Raw genomic sequence first — 25,501 nt, 5'->3', positions numbered from 1 at the left:
GTTGCTGTCTGTTTCATTTTATGTAAGTTATGTGCAGTCCACAACAGCTAATATATTGCCAATACATCGTCTCATGTGGGAACACTACACTAGTTTGAAGATATGAATAAAAAGTACTGGAATATTAAGAAAAGCATAATTAATATATAAAATAAACAGGAGTTGCTGTCAAGAACTTAATGCATCCTTTCAACTGTTCCCCAGAGGAGTTGAATGCCAGGATTTCTGTAATGTTGTGCCAACATTCAAAGAGGGCAAACAGGTTGACTTGAGTAATTAGAGGCAGGTTAAACTGACATCAATCCCACACAAAATAATAGAAAAACTAATACAAGAACCAAACAATAAAGACTTAAAGGATGGATGCATGGAAAACAGGTCTTGACAGAGAAACCAGATTCCATTTTTTGATAAGTTTGATAACTCTGTAGATATATAGACTTTTACAAGGCATCTTACTACTGCACAACATTCTGATTTTAAAAAGTAGCATTTTACGACGTCAGTTAAGCAAACATTAAATGGATGAAGAACTGGTTAACTGTCAGATCTCGAAAAGTAGTTGGCAATGGGGAATCATCATCAAATAGGGATGTTTCTGATGGGATTCCACAGGATTCAGTACTAGGCCCATTGCTATTCAACATTTTCATCAATGATCTGGAAGTAAATACAAAATCACTGCTGATAAAATTTGCAGATGGCACAAATACTGGCAGAGAGGTAAATAATGATGAGGACAGGGCAGTCATCCAGGTCAATCTGGATTGCTTGGTTAGCTGGGCCCATTAAAACAAAATGTGTTTTAATACAGCTGCATGCAAGGTCATACTGCCAGGAACAAAGAATGATGCCATATTCACAGAATGGGAGATCATGTCTTGGAAAGCAGTGACTCTGAAAAGGATCTGAAAAACTGCATGAATAATATCGTGTTTGGAGGCTAATACAATAGAATCTTGATTTCTTAGACTACTTGGACAAAAATATGTTTGTATAATTAGGCTCGGTGGGATTTGATTTAAATAGTTGGTTGTCGGTAAACGTCAATTTCACCTGATGTACTGAGATCGAAAAAAAAATGTCTATCAGTAACAGTCAGCCAAGTGTAACCTTCCTTGCACATAAAGGGATTTGGTGTCACCAGCCCTCTGCAGCCCCACTATCAAGGCCCTGCACACTCACCAGTCGGGGGGTAAGAGGAGTAGGGACATCCCTGGGCAGGAGCCATTCAGCAGAGGTGTGACTTCCCCCGTAGCTGGGGACTCTTCCTCTTCCTGGCAGTCCTAGCTGGGGGGGTCTCTGCCCCACTAGGACTGCAGCCTCCTCCATATCTTATGCTTGCAGGATCCAGTATCATTGGCTCCATGGCTGCACAGGGAGCCCTCTGCAGCCCCACTGTCATGGCCCAACTCACTGACTTACCAGCTGGGAGTGTGGGAGCTGTCTCCAGGTTGGAGCTGTTCAGCAGCGGGATGGCTTTCCCCATGGCTGGAGGCTTGTCCTCCTGGTTATGGTTCCGGAGGAAAGGATATCTTCCTGGCAATGCTGGCCATGTGGCCAGACAAGGTGCACTTGAGCAAGTGATCACCTGACAAAAGGCTAAGGCAGCTGCTAAGTAGGGTTGTCAGGTGTCCGTTTTTTGACCGGAACGCCTGGTCAAAAAGGGACCCTGGCGGCTCTGATCAGCATTGCTGACCAGGCCATTAAAAATCCGGTTGGCGGCGCAGTGGGGCTAAAGCAGGCTCCCTGCCTACCCTGGCTCCGTGCAACTCCCAGAAGAGGCTGGCATATCCAGCTCCTAAGCAGAGGCATAGCCATGGGGGCTCCACGCACTGCCCCAAGTGCCAAGTGCCAGCTCCGCAGCTCCCATTGGCTGGGAACCACGGCCAAAGGAAGCTGCAGGGGTGGCATCGCAGACAGGGCAGCGTGCACAGCCACCTGGCTGCCCCTGCGCCTGGGGGCCGGAGGGAAATTCTGGGAACAACCTGAGGTAAGCACCACCTGGAGCCTTCACCGTGTTACCAGACGCAGCAGATATTCCATAGTCTGGTAAATGTTTTGTGCACTGAAGTGATTCTAATGAATTCAATCCAGGGTTCAAGCTTTTTATTAGCTCTGCTTCGCAAGTATGCATCGGCAGCACACATTTGCCCACGTCTTCGTCTTCGGAAGAAAATACCTACCTGAAGTTTTTGCTTACCAGCAAGCTGCAATTAAGGATCCTTTGAGTGTTGAGAAATTCTCTGTAGTAACTGATGAAACCCCACAGCTTTCTGGGCACCCAAAATTAATGTCCTTACAGTGTTCTGCAGTGATCAGAATAAATCTTTAAATACTAATCTCCTGAAACCTTCTGTTCTTCAGTGCAGTGCGGGATTCATTTAAATTTGGATTCAAGATGTGTCACCAGAGCATGGCCAAACTTGGGGAAACTATGTGTCAATCAACAGTGACGCCATAGTCATGTACAGTGCTATCGTAGGCTGGGGGAGACTATACCTCCCTAAACAGCCCGGCATGGCCCCGCCCACACACCACCCGGAAGGCCCCCTCCTGCTTGCCTTTTCCCCTTAGCCCCAGCCCAGGCAGGCTGGCTGCTACTCTTCAGGGAAGCGTGCTGGGGTTGGGGCTGGAGCTAGATCCATCCATGCAGACTAACTTGCAAGACTGGGCTTAAATAGACAGGATAAGATAGGTAGGCCTAGAACACAGAAAGAAGGGAAGGAGGAAAACGAGTGACAAGAAGAACACAAGGCTGCATATTTTAACTAGCTGTACAATTTGGACGCTTTGTAGTTATTTGTCATTTTAATGAAATAAGTGAACAGGGGCTGTTAACAAATCACTAATAGATCACTCACCTGCCCATTATCATTTGGTTGGCATGGATTTAAGAAAGTATCTCTAGTCTATCCCCATTCAAAGCCTATCTCTGACTGTACCTAGGCTCTCCTGAGAGGTTCAGCTCAGCCTTGTTTACCCATAACCACCGACTCAATATAACTCTTTATAAAAAGAAATCTTCCCTACCACAATTATGCTACAGTTGATCAGGCAACTCAACATATTTTTAAGACAAAAATATAAAACTCTTAAACCAATATTAACTAATTTACCTAGTCACAAACAAACCTGCCTGCAATGTAAGAGATACTCAGCTACTGCCACGTGCTTCCCAAAACACCACACAAGCCTAGAGTCAGAGTTCATGCCAGGGGGAAATGATTTAACTCAAGACAATCTAAATAAATTGGCTTAAATCACTTGATTTTTTTCCAAGTCATTGATGTCATTTTTAAAGGTTGACTTTGTAAAGCTAATTTGAAAATTTTTGCTATTGCAAATTTAGATTAAATTACGTAAAATTCAAGATACCCTACCAATAGTGGCAATTATAACCCCCCCCCCCAGCATTTATAATGTAGTTATTTATAAATTTTATAATATAGAGTGTTACAAAACTGCTATATGCAAAAAACCCCAAGATATTGAAAATTAAGACCTTGATCCTGCAGACACTTAAATATTGAAATCAGTGGGACTGCCACTGGTTTTGAAGTTAAGGATGTGCCAAACAACTACAGCAACAGGGACTAAAACTGTATTTTTATTTTAAAAAATTTAGTGGCATAAAATCTGTTAACAACAATAAAAATTATTTTGAAGCAACAATGAAAAGTTATCTAGCCTTTCTATACATTAGCAAAGTTATTGTGCACATATTTATACTCACAGGCCAACATTTTCAAAAATAGGAGACTAAAGATAGGTTCCTAAGATCCAGTTCCACAAAGGTATTTAGGTGGCTAAGTCCCAGTTTTACTCTCCATTGTGCTGCCTAACTCTGTGTGCGCCTAAACTAATTCAGTGACTAAATTTCTGCTGTAAAAGTTCCCTTGGTACCAAAGTTTCTGCCTCAGGGCATGCACACTTCCTCCTGTTTCTGGGCATCCAGGCACTTATTTCCTGGCTAAGCCCCATGCTATCCATGAACCCGTGAAGGCAGGCAAAGGACTGCCTCTCTCACCTATGGGGCCCAATCCAACAGGTGTGTTCAGAGGCTGCCTGCTGGATCAGGTCCCATTCAGAATCCGGCTGAAGAAGGTGGTGGTGGTTTTGCTGTCCACCTCATAAATTTTAGCCCAGTGGTTAGATCATTTAACCAGGATGTAGGAGACGCAGGTTCAATTCCCCTCTCTGCCTGAGGGGGGAGAAAGGATTTGAACATGTGTCTCCCACCTCTCAAAAGAATGCTGCCACCATTGAACTATGGGATACTCTGATGTGAGAATCCCTCAATCTCTCCTATTGAAACTGTTCCACTGTGTTTTAAATGAAGGGTCACTGGAGCAGGGGGGCTGGACCTTGGGTCTCCCACCTGACTGGTGGGCACTCTAACCACTGGGCTATAGAGCCATTATCTCTCTCTCTCTCATGCCCAATGACTCTGTAAGTATATATCCAAAGTGGAACAGCTTCAACAGGAGACACTGAGGGAGCCCCATATCAGAATAGCTATAGTTCCATGGGTAGTGCACTCACCTGAAAGGTGGGAGACCTCTGTTTAAATCTTTTCTCCTCATCAGACAGAGAGGAGGAACTGATCCTGGGCCTCCCACAGCTCAGGTGAGCACTCGAATCACTGGGCTAAAAGTTATAAGATGGGCACTTCTTTTTCCTCCTCCTGTTTTATGTGGAGTGAGGCACCTGCCTCACTCATTCTGCAAGAAATGACTTAGACATCTATACCGCTTGACTCTAGGAGAAGGGCTCTTGGTTGTGGATCGCTAGAAGAGACAGGTGCCTCCCTGCAGCTCTGACTTAAGAGCTTATCTCCATGAGAGGGACAGGGTTTAGGACACACCCTTGTCCTTGGCATCTCCCATGGGCTAGCTTAGAAGGCTTCCCACCTAGCATCCTGGTTTTTGTGGATCACATTCTCAGGTATGTATCTGTACCCATTTATTGTATAGGGAGTCTAGGTGCCTCACTCAGGCTTTGTGATCACAGTGTTGTTCATGTAATTTTCTAGGCACCTATAAGTTAAGTGTTGTGAAGCTGAGTGCACCCACCTAAGTCCCTGTGTGGATCCAGGCCTAAGTCCATATTTATGTTATCAAATCTAGTATTTTAAAAAATGTTTAAATGACTTAGAAGCACAAGTGTCATTGATTTCAAACTGTAAATGCTGACAGAAGCGTGTAGTATGGTTGAAACATTCCAGATTTGGCTTGTAGAAGCCCCAATGTACTGGAAGCTAGTGTTGATTAAAATATAGCATGAATTATTTGAGACACCTCTAGACTAGGCCCTAGCACCTCATAGCTCCAGCACCTCTGGGCTTGCTGGGTCAGTTATGAAAGTAAAAAAAACTGCTTGAGCCCCAGCAGCTAATTGTTTGAGCCCCGGCATCTCTTTCATGACAAATTAAGTACTGAACAATGCCTAACATCCATTTTAAAACTATAAACTGGGAAGTAAGGAACTAGAAAAGTGTGTACAATAATCTGATTTAAGTTTAACAATCAATTGAAATGAAAAAGAGTCATGATTTACAATTTAAAAATTTAAATTTCATACTTTCTTTTTTAAATTCATGAGTTTATCTAGCCTGGTTTAGCTCACCTCAGACCCAGGAAACCCCAGATCCTGGCTGAGCTTTCATTTCAGGGAGTTTCTCCCTGCAGGGAAGAGACCAAAGGTAGTGTTCCAGCTGTCACAGGCCATCCTGCTGTGTTAAAAAGAAAAAGCCCATAATCAACTGACAATTAAATGAGATAACTTAATAATAGCTCACCAAGCCCTTCTGAATTGCACAGCATATTGTACTATTGACTTCATTTACTTACTAGTCCCCAGAAATAAATCTTGTTGAGTATAAAAAGGAGAATGGGGCCTTTCAAAACATCCTGTAGCAGGGTGCTGCCAGAACACACTGTGTCATGGTGTAGTACCGCAGTCGCCCTGCCTCAGTTTCCCCTCTTAGTTCTGCAATTATCTCACATGCATCCAGGAGCTTTAAAATAACATTCCCACTCCAGGGGTCATCACAAAATAGACACACAAATCCATTGGCCAGTCCAGGCTCAAATCACTCCAACTGTGGTGCAGCATCTCCACAGCCCTCCTACTAAGTGCTGACAAGCCACCTCCACCCAGCCATTTGCTAGCTCTGCCATAGCAGAGCTTTTCTGCTCCTTGCAGATCTCCCAAGTGAAGCTTTCCCCTCAACCCAGCTTGTCTTCCCAAGCCCTCAGCCTGGGAGCTCTGGAGAGCTGTTGCCACCTTCCTCTCTCTCTCCAGCAGACTCTCTAGAGGAGACCCTCACCCTCCCTCTCTGGCCTCTTTTAGATTGCTAATAGGGCCAGCACACCATAAGGGGCCCTAAAAGCCCTGGTTATGACCAGGGGAGGATTCCCCTTCCACAGGCCCCTTGGATGACAGCTATCAGGCTATGCCTTAGCTTGCTCATGCACACAAAGTCATGGTAACCACATACCCAAATGACAGGTTCTACTTCTGACCACTAGCAGACTGCACAGTTACTGTGATTACCACTCAGTGCTCTGTTTTTTACTGTTTCAGCTTTGTGCTTTTTCCTGGCATGGCCACCCTGCTGCAGAGCCATGTACACATACAGTACTAGAAAATAAGTCATAATAAAGATGTGGGTAGTGAAGGAGCTTAAAACTGATGCCAGGATCAGGAAAGGAGACAGAGATGTCTGAGATGTTTAACTGAAGGAAGAGTATTTGCCATACAACCATAGACCCAGCGTAATGAAAAAACAGTAATGTATCAAATTAGGGGTATGTACCTAATGAGGCCAGCAAGAATTAGTGTTAGTGTCAGTATTAATGTCTTCATTAAAGATCCAGAAAAAAAGCATGCTCATGAAATTCAGCAGGCAATAGTCCATTGGAAGATGTTGCTAAGTGAGTGCAGAGAAATAATACTAAAACCTAGAAACAAGGACTGAAAACAATAATGAGTTTGAGCTTGGAAAAATGTAGGCAAACACATCTGGGAAAGCTAGGTGAAACACAGGTACTCACTGAGATGGCAACATCTGGAAAATAGTAATATAGCAGGAAATGAGGGGTGAGATCCCCATTGACATGAATGACAAAACACCCATGCACTTCAGCCGAGTGAGGCTGTCACCCTAAGTGCTATTATAGGCAGCAAATAAGGCATGAGTATGCAATGCTACATGCCAGCAAAAAGATAAATCAAATTCGGGTACATATACTGACCTTCCCTGTAAGGCTCTGGTACACATACACTTACTGTATGCATTCAGTTCTAAATACTGCCTTGCCATACAAGTATCAATGAATTTAAGAGATTTCAGAGAAGAGCACCAAAAATGACTACATGCTAGGAAGAAGGATTTAGGAGAAATTATTTAAAGAGCTAAGTATGTTCTTGTATAGCTTGCCCAAGCAATGATGAACTGGAAAGGGGACATATGAAAACAGCTTACAGGTATCTGCAGAGTATAAACATCAAGGTGACTGAGGAATTATTTAGTGTGATACAACTAGGAGTGATGGGATGAAATTAAGAAAGGAAACATTTAAGATATAGAAAAGGAAAGACATCCAGATAATTAGCCTGTGGAATAGTCTCCAAGGGAAGTAGTGGAAAGCATATTACTTGGAGCATTTCAACTGCCTTGACAGGGGGACGGAAAGGATGACCTCATGGGTCTGTTCCATCTTTTCTCTCTGTATTTCTCTTTTTCTCTCTCCAGGGACTTGTCCTAGCAATGGGCCCTGATTTAGTATTAAAGTTTGGCATCTGACAATACAATAAAAATCCACTAGATGGTACTCTTGACATTTCTTAACCAGCATCACAGTATAAGAACACACTACACAAGCAGTAATGTAGAAAAGGATACATTTAATGTTTTAAAAAAATTGAAGTACCAGAGTCTATAACAATGGAAAGATCAAGTCATGAGAATGATGGCACCTTTCTAAAACACTGAGATATAAATCTTGTGCAATAAAAATAAATGTGCAATTGAACAAGATGACCTAAAGAGAGAGCATTCAAAGAAACCATGTAATGGGAATGGAGTATTTATTCTGCAATGTCTAGTACCCAGTTAGAGAAGAATTTCTAGGGAGATGTGTTTCATGTTCTAATGAAGACCCCATCAGTAATAAATAGTGTTATTGCTGTAAACATTTTCTACATCCATAATATCTCATTAATCATAGTGTCTCCCAGATCAGATAATACAGCTACTAAAACTACTGTATCACAGTTTGTCCCTGGGTTCTGAAGCAAATAAGCCCAATTACAGCTCTAATGTATTGTTCACTTCCATAATACTTTGCCACTAACTTGAGAAACAGCAAAACCAAAAAATTTCTTGCTTGTACTAAAAGATGGAAAGTAAAAGATCTGCACTTATTCTGTTGACCTAGAATTAAAACTTGTAATTGCTTTTACCTCCAATTGAAGCACATAGATTACATGTTCTGGCTGTAATATGTAATTTCAGATTGATTTATTGACCAAAAGTATGTCATTTTTCATGCACATTATTTTAGATTTGCTATGCACAAACTTTAAAAGGATATCTTTTCATTTGGGTAGATTCAGTCAGTGGCTCCTTCCCAACAAGGAGCAACATGCAAGTGGACTCTGGCAACCACCTGGAGCCCCTATTCAGGTCAATGGGACATTTCCTGCAGTTCTCCATGCAAATCCAGGTGTCAATGATGTCATCTGAAAAGATGGGATATTTCCTGTTGCTCTGTAGAGAAAATAGCCCAGATTCTGACTGATCTGTCCACATATGTGGTAACTCAGGATTTTCAGAGGACGGAAATGAGGCCTTCTCTGCCTGAGGATGCTGGTGCTCACTAGGGTTCCAGATATCCTGGAAAAACTCAATTCTACAGCCTGGTCTTTGGGCCCCATCCTTCCTAACTGGGAGTCTGGTAGAGAGATCCTCTAGACCTTCCTGGAAGAGATCAGCTGTATGTCTGATCTTGGAGACACTATGATTAATGAGATATTATGGATGTAGATAATGTTTACAGCAATAACACTATTTATAAGGAACTGACGGGGTCTTTATTAGAGCATGAAATACATCTCCATAGAAATTCCTCTCTAACTGGGTACTAGTCATTGCAGAATAAATACTCCACCCCGTTACATGGCTTCTTTGAATTCTCTCTTTATTGCACAAGATTTATACCTCAGTTTTTTTAAAAAGGTGCCATCACCCTCATGACCTGATCTTCCCATTTTTATAGAGCTGTATCTCATCTACTTTTGAGTAAGATCATTGAGAAGGCTGTGGAGAGGTAGCTTTGAGTGTCTAGATGTCTCAGATCTTCCTCATCTATTTGGCATCAGAACTGGGGTTATGGCACTGGACATGCCCTGGCAGTGTGGTCTATGTTTACCTCCTGGTGATGGATAAGGATCAGATGTCCAGACTGATATTATCAGAACTGTTAGCTGCCTTTGACACCATTGATCATGAGGTATCATCGACTCGCAGACCCAAACAAGAGAAGATGGAGCTGCCTTGCAGCAATTTCATCCTTTTCTCTCAAAGTGATTTAAGAGGTTAGTTTTGGATAATGTTTTTTCTGTCCCAGAGGCCATCTCATGTCAAGTCCCTCAAAGTGCCATCTTATCACCCTTTCTTCTCAATGCCTATATGGAATTAATATGAAGGTTAGTGAGTGGATGTGGGTTGAAATTTTTTCAATATGCTAATGATTCTCTCCTCTCTTATTCCCCTCTATTCCATGAAGAGCATAGGGCCTTCTCCACTGCCTTCCATCTTTGCCAGTCACCTGCTGCAGTCTTAGCTTTTTCCCATGTCATTTCTGATAGCTTTAAGTTCTGCTTCTATTGTTTGTTCCCATGTTATTCTTGGTCTACCTCATCACCTCCTGTCCTTGAGGTTTCAGTCCAACAGGGGTCTTGTCATGTTTTTCAGATCTTTCCTCCATATATGTCCTAGACATCTCCATTTTCGTTCTGTAATTTCCTGTCCAATTGGTTTCTGTTTCATCCTCTTCCAGAGTTCTTTGTTTGTGATTTTTTTTGACCACCTGATATTGAGGATTTGGCTAAGGCAGCTGTTTATGATAACTTGGAGTGTAGATAGTAAGGTCTTAATAAGTCTCCAAGTTTCAGCACCATCTAGGAAGACTGACTTTATAATGGTGTTAGATATTCAAAGTTTAGTTTGGAGGGCAATATTTCTGTTTCTCCAGATTGACTTAAGAATTACAAAGGCATATTTGGTTTTTGCTATTCTGGTTTTAATTTTTTGGTCTGTACTTACAATGCTACCAAGAAATGTGAAATATCAGAGCTCTTCTATGTCAGTCCCAGAACTTTGTCATAAATCATATTGTTATAATCCTTTCTGAAACTGGTGCCCATTCTATCAGGCTTTTGTCTGCCCTCTTTGATCAGACCCACACCATCTCTGTGTACATCACTGGAATTCAGTTGTCCAGAATATAGTAAGATGTGTCCAGTTGGTAAGGTTATTTGTCCTGATGTTACCCATCTCATTTCACTTAGGCCTAGTATATCTAGTTTATCTATCAATTTCTTTTGTTACTTGGACCATTTTACCAAATCTGCACATTCCATGTACCAACTTTTGATAATAGATTTAGGAGAAAGCAAATTCATCAGCAGAGTAACTTCCTTGCAGGTTTGGCCACTTTGTGTCATCATCTTTCTTCTAGGTCTATTTAAATTGAGTTGACTTGGACATAAGTTTGTTGAACAGAGCAGTAGCATAACCTAATGACTTTGTTTTTTACAGGAGAAGGTCGGTAGCCCACTCTCAACCCCTTATGCTAAAGGGTGCTAAAGACACTCATTTCTATATCTCTATTTCAATGAACTCAAAGGGTATGGTCGAGCCTGAACCATGGATGAAAGAGCCAGCTGCCTGAGGCTCAATACAGAGATGATTGAGGTGATGCTGGTACGTTGGAAGAAGCAATTGGAGGATAGGGTGAGGATTAGATCTGCTTTTTAAACTGAAGGGGCACATTTACTGCTTGTCAGTAGCATTCACAATTTAGGGGTTTTGCTAGACACCCAGCTGCTATTAAATGGTCAGATAGCAGCAATGACTAGGACAAATTCCGCCCCCCCCCCATGTTTAATCAAGAGATGGTAACTTTTCTCTCAAATGTGGACCTATGGTTATTCATGCCTTTTTCTCTTTGTGATAAGACTGCTACAATGTGTTCTACATAAGGCTATATGTTAAATCAGCTTGGAAAATGAAGCTAGTGCTGAAGGTTAAGTCCAGTATTTTGCTGTGATTATGTGGTATCTGATGTGGATTTCTGGATGGTGTTTAAGGTATTGATTTTGATCTGTAGGGTATATCTGCATTGCACAGTTAACCCAGGCTCTTAACCTCACTACCATCCACACACAACAACCTTTTACCTGATGCTTTCAGCCTGGGCTAGCTGACCCAGCTGGGGGTGCCGGTTAAAACCCAGGCTTCAATTTAACTCAGGTAAGAACCTGCCACTTTGCAGTGAGGAACACTCAGACTTGGGCTAGTCCCAGATGCTAATCACACAGGTTTACTGCAGTGTAGACACAGGCATAGTCAAAGATAAATATCTCATTTGTTTGTATTATAGTGAGACTAAGCTCCCCAGGGCAGGAAAGGACTGTCTTCTGTTTCTTGTATAGCACTAAGAACACTGCCAAGTAATAAAAATAATGCACTGGGTGGTGTACAAGTTGTCAGTGCAAATATGGACTTTGTTTTTCAAATATTGGTTCAGCTGGGTTTTTTTTTTAGTTCTGCACTTTGAGTTACGGAGTGTTTTCCATTTGAGAAACATTCATACAATGAATCAAAGTGTCTTATCTTCAGACAATAGCTGGTACTCTGTGTGACCTACAGCTGCTGGTGTTTAAAAAAATAGGGAGACACATAAGCACAACAATCACTATTGAACATACTGGGAAGGATTGTTCTTTCTGTGGTTAGTGTATGAGATTCAAGACTCCTGGATGCTGTTTCTAGCTCGAACACAAGCTCCTTGTAACTGAGTTTACAAATCTGCAAACTAGTTTATCTTCTCTTCCCCACACTGCTTTGGCCACTCTCTCTGATAAACCCCAGTGACCCGTGAAGTAAATATCACTATTTTACAGACAAGTAAACTGAGGAACGAGGAAACCCTGGCAGAGCATAACAGTGTTAGTGTCAATGCTTTAGCAATTGAGAGCAAGTCATTTTTACTTGAGAGCTACTAACACACACAGAGCAAAGCACACCAGAGAAAGAAACAGCAGTTGTAACGGGCTGTGGGGGAAAACATATCAGACTTGCTAATGCCCTTGCATGGAGCTTGGACTTAAGATTTGTGGTCCCCTGTGGTTCATTTCAGCACCCCAAATATTTGGAATGTGCCAGGCTAATGTAGTGCTTTTGAAGGAACACAGGATCATTCCAGAGAATTGAAAGCAGAAGCATACTATGGGGCAAACAAAGGTGAGCGTCTGGGAGAAGAAATAGAGGAGTGAAAGGACCCTTCACCCCTGGGGAGTGCTGGATACCTTTTTAAGCTGAGCTCCTATTAGTTTATGGGGAGGAGCTGTCTGTCTGTGTGTGGCACTTACTGAGGGAAAGTGAAGTCAAATAAATGAGTTTTGCCTTTGGTTCTGAAAATGGCTAGTTCCATGGCCGGAGAGAGTCCCTAGTGTAGGTCCAGCTCCTGTGAAAATCTGTCTCCTTCTCTCTGAAGCCTCCCCCTGTTGGTTATATATGATAATGATAATGATAGTTTCATTTTGTTCCAGTGGAGCAGGATGATTGTGGGAGATCACAATCATGGGGTGGGTGTGGGGAGGGTGGGAAGAGAAAAAGGTTAGGGCCAGTCCCTGCGAACACTTTGGATACCATGACAGAGAGTTTGACCCAGGATCTTTATCCAACAGGCAGCCAATGCAGAGAGTCACAGCAACCAGTTTACTAATCAAATGGGTTGGATTTTACACCAGTTTGATGTTTTCCAAGATATGTGGCTCATTACAAGATAAGAGTTTCTTGTGGGTCATGAGTATACAGATCCTGCCTGGGGCCAGATCTCAGTTTGATAGGATGATATGCAAACTTTTGGGCAATTACAAATGGAAGGGAGCATATTTTGCTAACATGGCTATTTGGGCATCCAACAACACTGGAGTCCCAAAAGACCTCAAAGTGGTGAACTAATTTCACAGATGCCCTCACTGCAGGGGGATGTTATCAGGGGGTATGGCAGTAAATTTCACAAAAACATTTTCTCTTCCTGCATGAGAACTGCCTGAGTTCAGTCTTAGCCAACTGCTCTCTGCAAGGCCTGGGAATAACTGGAAGATGGTGCTGTTTCCTTTTGATGCAGAAGAAATGTAGGGGGTGGGTATCATCCTCAGTCTGTGTTGTCTTGCTACTCTCCAAAGAGGGTCATACAGAGGCTGAATTCTGTGGGGAAGGGGGCTGAGTCTTGTGGACCTTGAGAACTTTTATTTAAAAGAATCCTAGCATAATGAATCAAACCACTGTGGTAACATTGTTGCAGTATGCAGTATTTTAGGCCATTAGGGAAGAAAACTCACGTTTAAAATTAGACACAGAGAACAAGACCTTCAGCTGCTGTAAATTAGCAAGCTCCGTTGTTAGAACTACATCAGTTTACACCAGAGCATTTTGTGAAGTGAATTACATTGTGCTTTTATAGACTGAAATGACCACATCAAATCAAGTGGTGACTTTCTATTTTATTCAGACAAATATCAGAGCAAAATCACCAGGCTTAAGAGGAAATCAAATGCTCCAGCAGGAGCAAACGGTGACCTTTTCCAGACTACGCAATTTAGAGATGCTAAACTGCATTGTACAGAAGAATCATGTTTCAGATTAAGAATTGTAGAAGGAAACGAGGATTATTTCCTGTGAGTCAGGTGCATGAAAGGAAAATAAAATAGCTTTGCCTCTTAATATAGGATGTTGATGATGTGATATTTTGTAAGATACAACAATGAATTTCTTGCATAGTGTTGGTAGGTTAAAATAATTCGTGTATCCAATTTCTTAAGTACAGAGTGTAGTGTACAGAGTCCCTTGTGATTTTTGGTACAAATGCTTTGTGATGACTAGTGAAAGCCAGAATTGAGTTACTGACTACTTCAAAACATCCTTGCCTTGTTCAGTTCCAGATCCTACCTTTCTAGAATGGGCCATTTAATCTGTATTGCTAGCTGTTACCAGTGTGCTGAACAAAATATTCATGGCATATTCTCATCTTAATGTGTGGGACATTGTCAGTATAGCATCCCTTGGTGTTTACAGGAGCCATATAGGTTAAAGCCCTGCAAATTCAAATATATAGCTGAGAAATACCTGGTATCTTGGAGGTGAACTGAAAGGCTTTTTCCCTATTCAAGCCTAAGAGCTGAATTCAGCTTCCTTTCACCAAATGATGATCTCATATGTATTAGCACCTTTCATCCTGAGAATTTCAGAAAACTTCACAGTTTTTACAACCATTTCTCAAATGAGTGAGTAGCTGCCAACATGCTGCACAACAGCAGGGGAGAGGTGAAAATTTTGGGCAAGGACAGTTAGGCAAACCCCTACTCTAATGCGTCATGGGACTTTTAATGTTGAACAGAGCAGAAGGGACCCGAGTTTTTAAAGGTCTTATCAGATAGACCTCCTTCACATACAGCAAACTGCATGGAACTCACTTAATGTACTGCAGAAAGGTGATAGGCTGATGTGCTGGGAGTTGGGAGGACTAGTTCATGTTAGCATAGTCCTCTTCAAACAGGACTACATTAATATGAATTTGGAACCTTTACATTTGCTTGCAGCATCCACATGGGGGAGTTACTGTGCAGCACTTTAGTGCACACTGCTATTCACACCCCCATAATCCAAACAGCGGGGCAGTGTAGCCAAGACCTCGAATGCTATTTCTGACTTTGCCACTGAGTTGCTGCATGACCTTAGGCAAGTCACCGGAGTCAATGTTTTCAAATTTGGGTCCTTAGAATTAGGCACTCAAATCCATCTTTAGCCCCATAAATAAGTGCCCTGACTTGCAGAGCTGCAGAGTACCTAAAGCTTTCATTGAAATCAGAAAGTCAGATCATTTTATTTATGAGCCTAAATTATTTAAATGACTAACTTTAGGGATCTGAGTTTTAAAAATTTGTCCTTGACCTCTAACTGTCTCAGTTTTCTCATTTGCAAATAATACTTAGACATCTTTGTAAAGTGCTTTGGCTGCTACAGATGAAAGCCAGTCTATAAACAGGATTATAAGTGTTAATATTATAAGACAACTATTCTTGGATTTGAACTTTTGATTCCATGCAGTCTTGATATTTCAAACTTGATACTTTGACTACTCAGCCATCCCCCGGGGAAAGGAGAGCAATGTTTCACCCTTCAAAAAACCTACTGCTTTCCTTACATGGCTTGATTTGTGAAGACATCAACTCCAGCAGAGAGCACAGAATCCTGAGCTCAGGTTTTGATAAGTAGATAAAGGAGGAAATACTTTCAATTTAGTTTTACACCAGATTTTTAGTCTTAAAGTAAAAAAAAAAAAAAAAAAAAAAAAAAAGGGGGGAAAATTCTTCTCACATTTACACTGGTACAATTTCATCAACTTCAATACTGTTACACCGGAGTAACTGAGCAGAGAATTTGCATCATAAGGTGTTCTTGATTTGGACTCTTAATAAATTATCTGCCTCAACAGAGTTTGTTTTCCAGCTTTTTTTTTGGTCACATTTTCTGCTGTGTTCCTACATAATGATTGGAGCTGACTGAGTATACAAACCAAACAACTACACATTCCTGTGTCACTCTTTCCATATACAAAAATCCAACAACATTCTTTATTAAAAACATTTATTTCAGTTTCCTTTTTTTACAATTTAACTTTTTCTCTGACAGAGCACAAGAATAAAGATAAATGCAGAACAATCAACACGCCATGTTTAAGAAATATTGGTTTCTTCAAATCACAAATCATTTCATATATACTGCAAATTCACTGTTCAGTTGGCAGCTGTCGACCCACTGTGGTAAAGACACCACTGTAAGTCGATCTAAGTACGTTAACTTCAGCTAAGTTATTCATGTAGCTGAAGTTGCGTAACTTAGATCAATTCCCCACCCCCAGTGTAGACCAGGGCTGTGTGTCCTTATTGCCATCTAAATCAACGCAGCTCTTCCCCAGCTGTAAAATGCACTTCCCTACCTCACAGGGATATTGTGAGGTTAAATGCATAAAACTTGTGAAGTACTGAGATACTACCATAATGGGAACCATAAAATACTTTAATCTTGCATGGATTTGACATTGCAATACATGCCCAGGGTCATTCCCTTTGCTACTGCATGTCAGTGAGACCCTTTTCGGAAGCATACAAATGGCCATACTGGCTCAGACCAGTGGTCCATCTAGCCCAGTATCCTGTCTTCTGACAGTGGCCTATGCCAGGTATTTCAGAGGGAATGAACAGAACAGGGCAATTATTCAGTGATCCATCCCCTGTCATCCACTCCCAGCTTCTGGCAGTCAGGGCCTGGGACACCCAGAGCATGGGGTTGCATCCCTGACCATCTTGGCTAACAGCCATTGGACCTATCCCCCAGGAACTTATCTAATTCTTTTTTGAATCCAGTTATAGTTCTGACCTTCACAACATCTCCTGGCAATGAGTTCCACGGGTTGACAGTGTGTTATATGAAGAAGTACTTCCTTATGTTTGTTTTAAGCCTGTTGCCTATTATTTCCTGGTTCTTGTGTTATCTGAAGGAGGAAATAACACTTCCTTATTCATTTTCTCCACATTATTCATGATTTTATAGACCTTTATCATACCCCCACTTAGTGGTCTCTTTTCCAAACTGAAAAGTCCCAATCTTTTAAATCTCTCCTCATATGGAAGTTGTTCCATATCCCTAATATTTTTGTTGCCCTTCTTTGTACCTTTTGCATTTCTAATATCTCTTTTTTTTGAGATGGGGTGACAGAACTGCATGCTGTATTCAAGGTGTGGGCATACCATGGATTTATATAATGTCATTATGATATTTATTGCGTTATTATCTATCCCTTTCCTAATGGTGCCTAGCATTCTGTTAGCTTTTATTTTTTTCCACTGCTGCTGCACATTGAGTGGATGTTTTTAGAGAACTATGATTCCAATCCCAATGATTCCAAGAGCTCTTTCTTGAGTGATTACAGCGAATGTATAGTTGGGATTATGTTTTCCAATGTGCATGACATTGCATTTATCAACACTGAATTTCATCTGCCATTTTGTAACCCAATCACCCAATTTTGTGAGATCCCTTTGTAACTCCTCCCAGTCTGCTTTGGACTTAACTATTCTGAGTAATTTTATATTGTCTGCAAATTTTTCCACCTCACTCTTTACCCGTTTTTCCAGACCATTTATGAATCTGTTGAACAGTACTGGTCCCAGTACAGATCCCTGGGGGACATCACTATTTATCTCTCTCCCTTCTGAAAACTGATAATTTACTCCTACTCTTTCTTTCCTGTCTTTCAACCAGTTACTGATCCATGAGAGGACCTCCCCTCTTATCCCATGACTTATCAGAGAACTACAGACCGGTCAGCCTCACCTCAGTCCCTGCAAAAATCATGGAGCAGGTCCTCAAGGAATCCATTTTGAAGCACTTGGAGGAGAGGAAGGAGATCAGGAACAGTCAACTTGGATTCACCAAGGGCAAGTCATGTCTGACCAACCTGATTGCCTTCTATGATGAGATAACTGGCTCTGTGGATATGGGGAAAGCAGTGGATGTGATATACCTTGACTTTAGGAAAGCTTGTGATATGGTCTCCCACATTATTCTTGCCAGCACGTTAAAGACTTATGGATTGGATGAATGAACTATAAGGTGGATAGAAAGCTGGCTAGATCATCAGGCTCAACGGGTAGTGATCAATGGCTCACTGTCTAGATGGCAGCCGGTATCAAGCAGAGTGCCCCAGGGGTTGGTTCTGGGGCCGGTTTTGTTCAACATCTTCATTAATGATCTGGATGGTGGGATGGATTGCACCCTCTGCAAGTTCACGGATGACACTAAGCTGAGGGGAGAGGTAGATACACTGGGGGGTAGGAATAGGGTCCAGAGTGATCTAGACAAATTGGAGGATTGGGCCAAAAGAAATCTTTTGAGGTTCAACAAGGACAAGTGCAGAGTCCTGCACTTAGGACGGAAGAATCCCATGCACTGCTACAGACTAGCTAAGCGGTTCTGCAGAAAAGGATCTGGGGATTACAGTGGACGAGAAGGTGGATATAAGTCAGCAGTGTGCCCTTGTTGCCAAGAAGGCTAACGGCATATTGGGCTGCATTAGTAGAGCATTGCCAGTAGATCGAGGGAAGTGATTATTCCCCTCTCTTCTGCACTGGTGAGGCCATATCTGGAGTGCTGTGTCCAGTTTTGGGCCCCCCACGACAGAAAGGATGTAGACAAATTGGAGAAAGTCCAGAGGAGGGCAATGAAAATGATTAGGGGATTTGGGCACATGATTTATGAGGAGATACTGAGGGAACTGGGCTTATTTAGTCTGCAGAAGAGAAGAGTGAAGGGGGATTTGATAGCAACCTTCAACTACCTGAAGGGGGGTTCCAAAGAGGATGGAGCTAGGCTGTTCTCAGTGGTGGCAGATGACAGAACATGGAGCAATCCTCTCAATATACAGTAGGGGGAGGTCTAGGTTGGTTATTAGGAAAAAACTATTTCACTAGGAAGATGGTGAAGCACTGGAATGAGTTACCTAAGGAGGTGATGGAATCTCCATCCTTAGAGGTTTTTAAGGCCTGGCTTAACAAAGCCCTGGTTGATCCTGCTTTGAGCAGGGGGTTGGATTAGATGACCTCCTGAGGTCTCTTCCAACCCTAATCTATGATTCTATGACTGCTTACTTTGCATAAGAACCTTTGGTGAGGGACCTTGTCAAAAGCTTTCTGAAAGTCCAAGTACACTATATCCTGTGGATCACCCCATCCACATGTTTGTTGACCCCTTCAAAAAATTATAGTAGATTGGTGAGGCATCATTACCCTTTACAAAAGCCATGTTGATTCTTCCCCAACAAATTGTGTTCATCTATGTGTCTGATAATTCTGTTCTTTACTATAATTTCAGCCAATTTTCCTGGTACTGAAATTCGGTTTACTGGCTTGTAATTGCAAGGATCGCCTCTGGAGCCTTTTATAAACATCAGTGTTACATTATCTATCCTCCAGTCATCTGGTACAGAAGCTGATGTAAGTGACAGTTTACATGCCACAAATAGTATTTCTGCATTTTCATTTTTGAGTTCCCTCAGAACTCTTGGTGAATACCATCTGGTCCTGGTGACTTATTACTGTTCCATTTATCAATTTGTTCCAAAGCCTCCTCTATTGACACCTCAATCTGGGATAGTTCCTCTGATTTGTCAAGAATGGCTAAAAAGAATGGCTCAGGTGTGTGAATCTCCCTCACATCCTCTGCAGTGAAGAATGATGCAAAGAATTAATTTAGCTTCTCCATGTGACATTACCCAGGATACAATCGGGATTGTTAAACAGCTGTGTCCTCTCAGTTTGCCAGTTTGGGGTGCCTTTTACACTGCTTTGCTGTGAGAACAACCACTCCTAGTCCTGCTCACACACACAGCCTCTAGCATGCAAAATCACTCCCAACTGAATTGGCTATTAACCAAGATGGGCAGGGATGGTTTGCCTTTGTTTGCCAGAGGCTGGGAATGGGCAACAGGGGGATGGATCACTTGATGATTACCTATTCTATTCATTCCCTCTGAAGCACCTGGCATTGGCTACTATCAGAAAATAGGATATTGGGCTAGTTGAACCTTTGGTCTGACTCAGTATGGCTGTTCTTATGTTCTGAATTACATGAATGCTCTGGCCAGTCACCCATGAATTACATAGAGGGTAATACCAGCAAATTCCCAGTCCCAGACCTTCCCTAGAAATGAGTTAATACAAGGGTAGCTGAAATCTCCCATTATTATAGAAATTGAAATGATAAGTTCTAGATAGAAAAGAGAAGTTGAGACAATTTTTTTACAGTCATAATGGAACGGACATATGATATGAAAGTCTAAAGACTTTAAACAAATGAGCAATTCAACCATTTACAACACTGAAGCAGAACCACGTGTGAGAAGACGTCAACTTTGAAAAAATTCCAGTCATCCCAGAAGGTGAACAATTTAATTATTGATTAAAATACCCAATTTTTAAAATCTATTTTAGAATTTAAATGGGGAGAAATACGGGGTAGGCATTTTCTTAAAGATGAACTAAGAAACTTGTAAACAGAGAATTACTGGATGAAGACTCACAATGCACAGAATGTATGAGCACAGTCAGCGTCTGACTCTTACTGCTATGTTGTGAGCATGGACCTGAGACGGAGCACTCCTTGGGGCACAGAACTTCCTGGCAGATTTGGAAGTGTGAGCAAAGAAATTACATGCTGTTTGTCCCACCTGTGTTCAGAGAAACAGGACTTTGTGTACATTCTTTGTAAATAAACAGAATTGCGCCAAAGAATATACCTGACTCATATCACAAACTTCTTCTCCTAACAGAAACAACCTAGCAAGGCCCCAAATATTGGCTAACCATTCCAGCCAAAAGCAATATATTGGTTTGAATATTTAAAATTCACAGTTAAAGGTACTTTGTGTATTTTGGCCCAAATTCTTCTCTCACTTATGCCATGTAATCCCATTGGCTTCCTGGAACTAGACTGGTGAAATGAGAATTTTGTTGTTGTTGTTGGCTTCGTACTGCTTTTTAATGTCTGCAAAAGTTCATTTAAAAGCCACAGAAAGAAAAAAACGCATTTTACATCTTACGTAAGGAATAAACCACTATATTAACAATAAAGCTTTCGGAATTGACTGGCCATAAATGAGAGGGAGGCATTAACACAGAAGAATTCTGACACTTTTGAGGAGACTTCCAAAACCCCACAATATTTGAAGTCAGTGGAGGGTGGGGTGAAATGGAGGTGACACAGAACAATTTTTGACCCAGCTGCAACTGTAGAAAAATGAAAGTTTGGCTCCACAAGGCTGAGGATGCAGAACCTAAGTGACAGGTCAAGAGACAAGACTTCAGCAGAAAGGGCAATGCAATTTTTAACTCTGGCCCAGAAAAACAAGAGACTAATTAATCATCTGGTCTCCGAAGAGAACATTTTCAGCCCTTTTTATCCATTATTAGATCTGCCTGGAAATGAGCCCTGCCTGGAAAATTACTTACCTTTTAATTAACTCCAAGAAGTGCTGAACTGAGATAGGTGCTGAGCCACCTAAGATGTGCAGAGCAATTTTAAAGCTGCCTAATAGGAACTGAGATGCCAGAGCACCCAACTCAAACACAGGTGCATCAAGAGCTGTCAGGTGCTGGACTGTTAAGGAACAGTGATAGACCATTCCTATCAAGCAGTGAAATTCTTGTTCACCCCACATCACCCCCAAAGGGGATAAAATGGCTCAGAAGGGGCTATTTGACTGAATGGGCCTGGATGAGCTGTAAGCTGACTATACAGCCCTAATTGAATCTGGAACACACCTGGGCAGGAGAAGGCTGGGCTTGTATAAAGTGAGAGCACAGCAAGCAGAAAGGGACTGAAGGGAGACAGAGTTGGCAGTCACTCTCAGGATTGAGAGAAAGGAGTAGGAAGAAGCCTAGGGAAAACAGCCGCCAGAGTGAGACCACATGGACTGTACTGAAACTGCTGATTATGGGGTCCATAGGCTGGAACCCAGTATAGAGAGAAGCCTGGGCTCACCTCCCAGCCATTGGGAAAATGGCACTGGCAGTGGACTTTGAAGACTGCTCATGGCAGTTTGGTTAGAGAGACTTTGATATCATGAGAGATGGACAGGGAACTGGCTGGAGAGCCAAGCCATGAAGAGGAAGCACTACAGCTTGTGGGGCATGAGAGAGGCAGCTCAATGAGAGATCAGGACAAGGGGCTGCAAAACCACAAGAGGCGGTGTCAAACCACGGTGAGCAAAACCCAGATGAGCCACAAGGAGGCACCACAGCAGTGAGTGGAGCAAACCCCATCACACCAACAAAGGAACAGAGGAGGGGGAAAAAAACCTTAACACATACCTCTGATATGTACTGTAAATGGGAAATGACACTGATAAGTAGTCATATCTGTTATGTAATGGCCCATAGACTTATTGTCCCTGATTGATCTTGAGACGTGAAGTTCCCTATATTTATTAGTTAACTCTCATAATTGTGAAAAAAAGAGGTTAATGGATTCTTGAGAAAGAAGACTATCATCAGCACACTTTCTTTTGTAGGCGGAGTCTCATACTTGAAATCCCTACCCTTCACCTAGGTGCCCGCTTAAATAAGCCTAGACAATGGTATGATCTAACAGAAGAAGTGACAAAGTACTACCTTCTCCAATACCCTTTTGGATTTCAAATGCAGAGTAGAACTGCTCCTCTGTGGCCAGGAGGAAATTATAGAGGAATCTGATCCATTTGATAAAATTTGGCCCAAATCCAAATCCTAAATTCAGCTGGCAAAGATATTTTGAACAAGACTATTTTTCCACTGGACAATGGGGTGTCCTCAAAATCTAAATTTTCTGTGGGAAAAGATTGATTTCAATGGAATCTTCTGCCAGGAAAGTTTAAACAAAATGATTTGATGTAGAAATGTCTAAATGTTCTTTCTAATGGAAAATGTTAAAACAAAATATTTTGACATTTCCAAATAGAAATTTTTGAGAACTATTCATTCTGGGAAACATTTGGATATTTTGACTTTTTTCATTGTAATTTGAGATGAAAACAAATGTAGAAATATTAGCATTTCCCATGAGATAAATATTCTGTTTTTCCAATCAGCTCTAATCTTAAGTATAGTTAGTATCAAAGGTTCTGGAGCCAAATTCTACCCTTAGTTATGTTCTCCTATCTCCAGCTGTATGAGGGCAACATTTACCTCAATCTTTTCAGAGGTACAACTGGCCTAAATACAACAGTGATGGAGGCATTAGAAATGACTAGCTGGCTGCCTATGGGGTGCTGATTTTATCTTTTCACTGGATGAATGAGAGAGAGAATTTTTTTAGTGTTATTAGCACCAAGTCTGTCTTTGAATACTGTGACAAAGCTCTGTCCTTGCCTCCGTGGGTCCTGCATTTCCTGGCAGATTTTACTAGCCTCAGAGGCTCACTGTGACCATCCACGTAACCCTTCTTTCTCTAGAGACAAGGGTCACAGTCTACTGAGCCATTTTCATCATAAGCCAGCAAGGGAGGTGAGAAGTTATCCTTCCTTGCACAGCCTCTGTTGTCTCCCAGTCTCAGTGATTAATCAGGGGGCAAAGGTAGGGGGGAGCCCGGGCCCACCCTCTACTCCGGGCTCCAGCCCAGGGACCCTAATAGTATCAGCTATGGTAGCTGACCTTTTAGAAACATGACATGTACAATTCCCTGGGCTACTTCCCCCACATCAGCCCTCACTTCCTCAAGCTCCACTTCACCCTTACCTCAGGGCCTCCTTCCTTGTGCCTGATATGGTGTGTACTACTCAGCCTCTCCAACCACGCAACTTCTTCCCACAACTCCTGACATGCACATCCACCTGACTGACTGGGAGGCTTTTAACTAGTTTCAGCCAGCCCCTGATTGGCTTCAGGTGTCCCAATCAACCTAGTCTTCTCCCTGCCTTCTGGAAAGTTCTTAATTGGCCCCAGATGTCTTAATTGACCTGGAGCAACTTCCATTTCACTTAACCTGGTACCAGGGATTTGTTTAGCCTGGAGTGAGTCTCTCTCTCTTGTATCTGTCGGACAATCAGGGGAGCTACTTCATTCCTATGGATCCCAAATCAGAATTCAACATATATATATATATTTTATACTAACACACTCTATATATTGTTTAAAGGAAAACACCTGTGTACTAACTATCATGTGTTAACCTGAAACCATGGGCTTAGACATTGTCACCTTTTGACCATTGGCTACTGTGCTTATCTTGTCTTGCTGCTAGACCTATCCAGGCGTTTGGGACTGCCTACCCCATCATTTTCCTCTGCCCATGGAAAATCCATATCATCCATTGTAATCAATTCTTTGGCAGTGTCTCTGAGCCTAATAAGCAAGGTGACACTCCACCAGCACTGTGCGTAATAAACTCACGTGCTTGATTCTACACGGTGTCCATATTTTGTTCCTTCATCCCCCCTCTAAAGAATAACAAGTTTTAAAGAAGAAAAAGGAAGCAGAGTTTAAACAAACATTCATTAGAGCACTGAAAGCCTTTCAAGTCTGTTCAGAATCTTCCTAGCAGCCACATAATTTTAAATTTCAGAATAAATCATCAGCCTTAAAAAATAGGTGCTCTGCTTGGTGCCCAGAATTATTACTGTTATTGATTGTGAGTAGCATGCTCATCTCTGCACATGCGTTTACCTTTCTGCCATGCATCCCTCTCCACTGGAGAACTGGCAGAATTTAGAGGGTGGGGTGATGGAGCGGCTCCGGAAATGGACAGGACTACTCCGATGCCTCTCCCTTTGAGGGAGAGCGCTGGTGCTTAATCAACTAGTCCTGTCCATGCTCTGGTACCGGCTCAATACCCTGGTTCCGGTCCCGGGTTTCCTGGCCAACCTCCGGACATCGATTCTGGAATTCTTTTGGTCAGGACTGCACTGGGTCCCTGCAGGGGTTCTCCATCTACCTCTGGAGGAGGGAGGGCAGGGCATGAAATGTCTGCATACTCAGGTCCATGTCTTCCGCCTCCAGGCCCTGCAGAGGCTCCTTTATAGTGCAGGTAGTCCGGCGTGGAGCATACTGGCGCACGCCTTCCTGCGCCGCTTCTGAGGGCTCCGATACGACCGGCAGCTCCTTTATCTCCATCCGAGAGGTCTTCCGCGAGACCTCTCCGGGCTGCCGGTCTTCTACCAGGACCTCCTCTGGAACTGGAAACTCTTTTCAACGACCAGGTCCGTGGCGGCCACCAAGGAGGCAGATCTCCTCGCGGAGATCCCTTTCTTCCCAATGCCGCCCTGTTACCCGCCCTCTCTACCCTGGGGAAACGGATCTCTGTCATCAGCCCTCTCCCGTTGGGCTGCAAAGACTCCGCCCTCTGTCACGTCCTCTCATTCTGACGGCAAGTGCAGCTTGAACTGCCGCCGGTGGCGCGTGAAGAAGAGGTGCTAGAGAGGTCCTTCCTAGTCCCCTACCAGGGGGCCCATTACTGGGTGCATTACTCCACGGGGGAGGCCCAGTGCTACCTCTGCTGGGCGATGGGGCACATCCGGAGGGACTGTCCCTTGGCCCGGCAAGGAGGGGCATCTGGGACCCCCAAGCCCCGGCAGGTCATGGGCCCAGTCATCGCTGGCGCCCCTGGCTGCCC

General features: G+C 42.6%; 1 long non-coding RNA gene across 1 annotated transcript; it reads right to left on the bottom strand.

The window, feature by feature from the left end:
* Positions 1-464: 464 nt before the first annotated feature.
* Positions 465-21,506, bottom strand: LOC122459220. Its single transcript, XR_006279753.1, has 3 exons — positions 21,367-21,506; positions 5,629-5,734; positions 465-660 (listed from the first exon to the last, which is right to left on the bottom strand). It is a non-coding gene; the product is annotated as an uncharacterized LOC122459220 (long non-coding RNA).
* Positions 21,507-25,501: the final 3,995 nt, after the last annotated feature.

This window comes from Dermochelys coriacea, chromosome 3 (genome assembly GCF_009764565.3).
Source record: "Dermochelys coriacea isolate rDerCor1 chromosome 3, rDerCor1.pri.v4, whole genome shotgun sequence".
Taxonomy (NCBI): domain Eukaryota; kingdom Metazoa; phylum Chordata; order Testudines; family Dermochelyidae; genus Dermochelys; species Dermochelys coriacea.
The sequence above is the reverse complement of the archived record's forward strand: the minus strand, read 5'-3'. Positions and strand labels throughout refer to the sequence as shown.